This window comes from Vigna radiata, chromosome 7 (genome assembly GCF_000741045.1).
Source record: "Vigna radiata var. radiata cultivar VC1973A chromosome 7, Vradiata_ver6, whole genome shotgun sequence".
NCBI lineage: Eukaryota > Viridiplantae > Streptophyta > Magnoliopsida > Fabales > Fabaceae > Vigna > Vigna radiata.
The window spans coordinates 24,840,855-24,847,577 of record NC_028357.1 but is presented as its reverse complement, the minus strand read 5'-3'; positions in this window follow the sequence as shown (position 1 = coordinate 24,847,577).

The following is a 6,723-nucleotide window of genomic DNA, read 5'->3' as shown; positions in this document are numbered from 1 at the left end:
TGAAAACTGCTGGAATTTTCTGAGAGGCTTGACATCCTGTGAAGATTGCTGGAATTGGACCTATTGTGATATAGGGGGATAGTTTAGTTTGAGGATTGTTCAAAGTGGTGTTGCAGATTGCAGAAGAGGGGATTCTTACTGCAAGTCTGATTGTGTTGTGCAGCTATATTTTGGTTTTGGGTTAGAGAGGAGATTTATATTTTTGACGTGGAGGTCTTCTATAAATTCCTTGTTGTAAAAACCACAACCATTATAGCGCATTTGCTTCCTGGGATGGAAGGACACTGGATGTAGGCATCATTGGTCGAACCAGTATAAAAATATGTGTTTGCATTTCTCAATCCCTTATCTTTTACATTCCAGTCACTTTATTCTTTACGCAGTCTACACAATTTCCGCTGCATACATATTCTGATTGCTTGCAATTCAAGAAATTTTAAAAAGCTTTATACTTTGATTGCAAGATTGCGAAAAGAAAGTGTTTTTGAAACAACACCAATTGATTCCCCTTCTTGGTGAAATAAAGAAGCCAACCTGTTTTCCAACAGAAGGTACAGGATGAAACACTCCAGGATGAACTGTGTTAACTTTGATGGGCTGAGATGTGTTGATTGCTGGTGTTGGGCTGACGCCCTTTTTGCTGAAAAAAATGAAACACAACGTTTTGTTGGCCAAGGCTGAAGGGTTCTCTTGTTTTACTCTTCATTCGTGCAGAGGTTCGATAAAAAGGGGATTTTCTCCCAAAATTCTTACAACCTTTAGGGTTCCTCAAGTGTAGACAGAAGAAGTGTTGTGACGGTGTTGTTCGACGCGAGCTCCATGGGCCACTTTGAAAGAAGACCAGAAGCGTCACGACCCAAGAAGAAGTCGGCCTAGAAGCTAATCGGACTGGGATCATGATCGGAGGCTTGCGGAGCTGGATTGATTGAAGCAGATCGATCAGAAAGTTAGTTGGAAAAAGCTTCATGAAGCTTCTGTATCCGATTCTTCCCTTCTTTCCCTTTTCCTTCCACCTTTGTTCTTCACCTTATAAAAGAGGGGTTTGTAAATAACTTTGAGTGTGGAATCGCGGAGGGTGACAGACTCCAACGAGTGGGTGAATGGTGGAGGGTGAGAGACTACATCCGTGAGAGACGACTCATGTGTGTTGTGTTGTAAGCGGTGGGTGACAGACACCGTGAACAAGGTTAGGGTTCATTTCAGTTCTTTGATTTCTTCATTAGCTTAGGCTTATTGCTTTTCATAGAATAGATTTTTGACGCTATTGGATTTTTGATCGAGTAATCACGGTGGTGACAACCCGTGATCATCTCGGCGGTGCTTTTCTATTGTAATCTTCATTTTCCTTTCAATGCACTTTCAATTACTTTTAGATTACTGTGTTTTGTTTACAATTTCTAGTTTTACGTTTGATTCTATGCACTTTATGGTTTCGTTAGTTTAATTGTTGATTCAGTTTTCAATGCTTTAAGAATGATAGTTGAGGTTTACTTTGATGTTTGATGTTTCTGCTCATTTGATTGATGCATTTTAGTGTTCATAATCTGATATATTGTTTTTGCCTTTTTTATTGTGTTTCTTGTTATGATATTTCTGAATTGTGCATTTAAGTTTTCTTCACTTTATTGAATATTGATGCTTTTATGTTTCAGCCTTTGAATTCTTGTTGATATGATGCTTTTCAATATTGAGTTTTAAATTCTATCCAGTTTGGTTTATTTCACATAGTGTAGAATTAACTTTCTAATTTTTTTCTTTTCTTTTAAAATTAGTTTTCTAATTTTTGTCTTTTCTTTTGATCTACACATTTAATCTTGCATTGTACTTTAGTTTTCAATTCATGCATATATACTTTGAAGCATTAGTTTAGGTCATTTTAGCTTCATTAACTCATCAATTTTAGTTTAGGTGTTATTCTTTCATTTCATTTTCTTTCTTTCTTTTAAATATTTTGTAGATTTTAGTTTTAATTCGTTTCTTTTTAATTTCATTCTTTTAGTGTCCCCACCTTGCATTAGTAGTTAATAATTAGTAAATAAATAAAAGACTTTAACTCTATATTTTAAAATTTAAATTCATTGAGTTTGCAGATTGATCCCCTAGTTGCCCTATACTACATTAGTGGGGACTAGTGTTTGTGACTTTTAACGCGACCTAAAAGCCTTTCGACAAATGGCGTCGTTGTCGGGGATTCAATGAGTTGAGTTTTAGAGTGTTAAGTTAGTTTTGTCAGCTTTATCTTTTTTCCGTTTGTAGTAGTCTGTGTGTTTAATTTCTGTGTGTCTAGCTTGTATTCTTGAAAAAATTTGAAACCTGTAAATAGTAAGTTTCTTCCATGATATGCTTATGTGTGTTTGGTAAAATCCCCGTTTGAAGTGAGATCCAGGTTAAGAACAGGTTCAGTACCAAGAATGGAAAATTCTTAAAATTGGTTGTACAAGTTGATAAAGAGGTTGCCTAAATACCATGGAGTGCCTGAAGAAGATCCACACATGCACCTGAAGGAGTTTCAAGTGGTCTGCCTCATGTTTAAACTAGTAGAAGTTCCTGAAGAATGGGTCAAGTTGAAGGCACTCCCCTTCCCCCTTCAAGATGCAGCCAAGGACTGGTTGTACTAGAAGACCTATTCAGCACTATTCACTGCCTGGGCGGAAATGCAGAGGAGTTTTCTAGAGAAGTTCTTCCCAACCTCAACAACATGTTGAGATTGTTGATAAGGGAAGCCCTAGTTTAGCTAACCTTAATCTCACAGTGCTTTGTTCACTCTGTTTTTGATGATGACAACACATTATTAATAACACATGTCTTGTTATGTGTTACATGTTATGTTGCTTATTGATTGATATCTTGTTGAACATGTTTTGTGTTGATTTTGATATGTGAATGCACATTCACTGAGCTTGTATATGTTACATCATTTCTGGTTGAATTACACATAGTTTCGAAGAAGAAAACCACATGCACTTTTGTGAACTTAAACTGTGTGGCAAATCTGATAATTCAAGATGACTTCATTATTAATTGAATCGACTAAGACTGAAGACTTTGCATAGATTTTCAAATTTAGTGCTATGTGAGATTTTGCATTGAAAAGAATTTCAAAATGTGCAGATGTGTCAAAGTTGACTATGTGCGCTTTGCATTCGACTTTGTTAGTTGTTTCATTTGAGATTCTGTTATGCTTGTGAATAGTAACAACTATAATTTTAAAAGTTAGTTAAGCATTGAATGACAGTCAACTGTATTGAATGTGGAATTAATTTGTTTGACTTGACAACTACTAATTTGACTTATTTGTTATAACTGTAATATTAGTAGCTTAGTTGACTATAAGAGCGTCTGTTTTATAAAAATCTATAAATAGACGAGACCTGAGTTGTTTCAGAGAACTTTTGGAAAACTAACATTTTCATATTCTGTTTCAGATTGTTTCTCTATGATTTAGAGCTTCAAGAACTCATCAAGAAGACAGTAGAAATCTTTCTTTGAAGAGGTTCTTAAGGAGAATTCTGTTGTGCTTACTGCTTGATCATTATTCGCACAATTGAGGTGTTCTTTGGTTGATCAACACTCAAGTTGCATTCTATGCTGATTGTTGTTGTACCTGTTGTGATTACATGGGGTAGACTTGTGGAGTCTGGTACACTTTGAGGATTGTTCAAAGTGGGTTGTTGCAGATTGTAGAAGAGGGGATATCTTGTTGCAAGTCTTGTGTGTATTGCCTATATTTTGGTTAGAGGGTTAGAGATGTGTTTTATATTTTTGACGTGGAGGTCTCTATAAAAGCCTTGTTTTAAAAACCTTGACCAATATAGTGCATTTGGTTCCTAGGATTGGAAGGACACTGAATGTAGGCATTGAGGCTGAACCAGTATGAAAACCAGCGTTTGAATTCTCTATCCCTACACTTTTACATTCAGTCGACTCTACTATTTACGTAGTCTACTTTGATTTTTCGCTGCACATAAGTTTCTATTACTTGCGATTCAAGAAAATTTTTAAAGTTTTATACTTTGTGAAAAAGATTGCAAAAAGACTCTGATTTTGAAAACTCACCAATTCACCCCCCTCTCGGTGTTAAAACGAAGCCAACCTATTTTTCGACAATTGACACCAGAGATGGTTTTCATAAGATATTTGAAAAACTAGTCGACTTTTGTTTTTCTTGAATCGACTATATACCTAGGGATGACTTCCAGTTTTCAAACCTTTGGTGAAGGTTCATCTACAAACACACCACCTCTGTTTGTGGGTGAAAATTATCCATTTTGGAAAATCAGAATGCAAATATTTCTTGAATTTGTGGATAGAGGAATTCGGGATGCAACTTTAAATGGTCCTTTTGAGCCTACTCACACTGTTTTGAAAATTTTTTCTGAGTGGACTCCTGAGGAAAATAGAAAAGCACAATATGATGTTAAAGATAGAAATATCATTGCCTATGCACTAACTGTTGATGAATTTTTCAAGATATCTCAATGCAAATCTTCCAAGGAGATGTGGGATGTCTTGGAAGTCACACATAAAGGCACTAATGAAGTCAAGAAAGCAAGGAAGAATTCTCTGATTCAAGAGTATGAACTTTTCCGGATGAAGGATGAGGAAGAGATTAAAGAAAAGAAGTCCATTGCTCTGAAAGCAGCAAGCAAGAAAATCTCATAGTCAGATGACTTAGATGCAGAAATGGACGAAAAAGAAATGATGACCATGATGGTAAGAAAGTTCAGTCGACTTATGAAAAATGATAGTCAACTTACTAACCATGCAGGTCATAGTAAAGCAAAGAAAGGCTTCAGATCAAATGTTGTCCAATTCTACGAATGCGGAAAAGAAGGACATATCAAACTAGATTGTCCAGAATTAAAGCCGAAGCAGAAAGCCAATAGAAGATTTCCACAAGACAAAAACAGAAAACGCAAAGAAGCTTACATTGCCTAGAAAAACAGTGATGAACATTGCCTGGAGCAACATGGGATGACTATGATAGCGATGCAGATTTTGAGAATGAACCAATAGAGGTGAAGTATGATCTGCTGATTGAAGCATTCAAGGAAATACATGTTGAAGCTATGCGACTACAATACAAGGTTAATCGACTTAACTCTGAGAGAAGAGATTATGAGCATAGAATTAATAACCTTGTGGCTGAAAATGAGAAATTAGAGAAAGATCTAGATGAAGCGTTAATGTCTGTTAAAGAAGTTAAAATTGAGACTATTACTATAGAGAAAGCTTGTGAAAAATGTCTTACTCATATTGAACAAATAGATTACTTAACTAGCACGCTAGCCAAATTCACTCAAGGTAGAGACAATTTAAATGATGTATTAAAGTCTTCTGGTAGAACAATTTACAATCAAGGAATATGCTATAAAGCTCAAACTAACAGAACCAATGTAAAGAAGTTTATTAATGTAACCAAACCTGGTAGAAATGCTTGCTTTTATTATAATTGTGTTGGTCACAATGTTAGAAATTTTTATTATAGAAATATTGGTGTTCCTAAAGGATTGTATGTATGGAAACCAAAGGAACAATTGACTAGAACTGATAATCAAGGACCCAAGTTCAAATGGGTACTTGTAACAAAAATTTGAGTTGTTTTGCAAGATAACAATCGGATGGAAGGATGTGCAGTGAGAGCTCAAGAATGAACTACATTGGCTATTTCAATCATCTTGAGTATCTACAATTGGTAACATGAATTACATAACTGCATCATGCATTAATTGATTGATTGTTTGATGACTGATTGTGTGTATGATTGTCTGTATGTTTGAATGATTAATTGTGTTTTGAAAAACTGTTTCTCGAACTTTAGTCGACTTTATTATGAATCTATTCGACTATATGCTTTTAGGTGTACAACTCTGTTTTTAAAACTCTATCTAAAACTTGAGTCAACTTTCACTTTATTTGAATCGACTTAAAACCTCTGTTTTTAGGTCTACAAATCTCTTATATTTTCTAATGTACCCTTTTATGATTTGGTCCTTCACGTCGTTTCTGTCTGCACTGTCTATGCTATTCTTTATTCCTGACACTAGCACACACACATTACTTGTGTATTTCCAATGACCCTTGACTAAATTCTGGGCATCTTGAGTTTCTCTGGGAATGGCCTCTTCGACTCATCCCTCAAGGAAAGGAAAAGAAAAATGCATGGCAACCACTAGAGAAACAAATGCAAATGGCTAGATTAGTGATGAAAACTCTAGAGTGAGATTTATTGATGAATATCCTAAAGTAGTTGTTTCACCAAGGTATCTGGATTTGAGATTATTTGGAAAGGAAAGCTTTAACTTTCCTAAATGGATAGAGAGTCAAAATCTGTCAACTTTAGTACAGATGAATGAGGAATGGTATCCTGATCTTGTTAAAGTATTCTACCATCACCTGAGGATTGTAAATGGTAACATATGCTCAAGGGTTAAAGGTGTTGATATCATCATCAACAATGATGTTTGGCAACAGACAACAGGGCTAAAGGCTGAAGGAATTTCCTCGCATCTGCCAGACACTCAAATAAATCATTGGTTAAATACAAAGGATCTCTACAGAGGATGGCTCATACTTCCTATTAGTAAAGCGAGGGAAAACATTTTTCTTCATAAAAATCTCAGAATTGAAGAAATGGTTCTTGCACACATACTGGCACGGGTAATTCTACCAGGAAGATTGATGCAAGATGAGATGACCACAAAGGAAATGTGTCTTCTACAT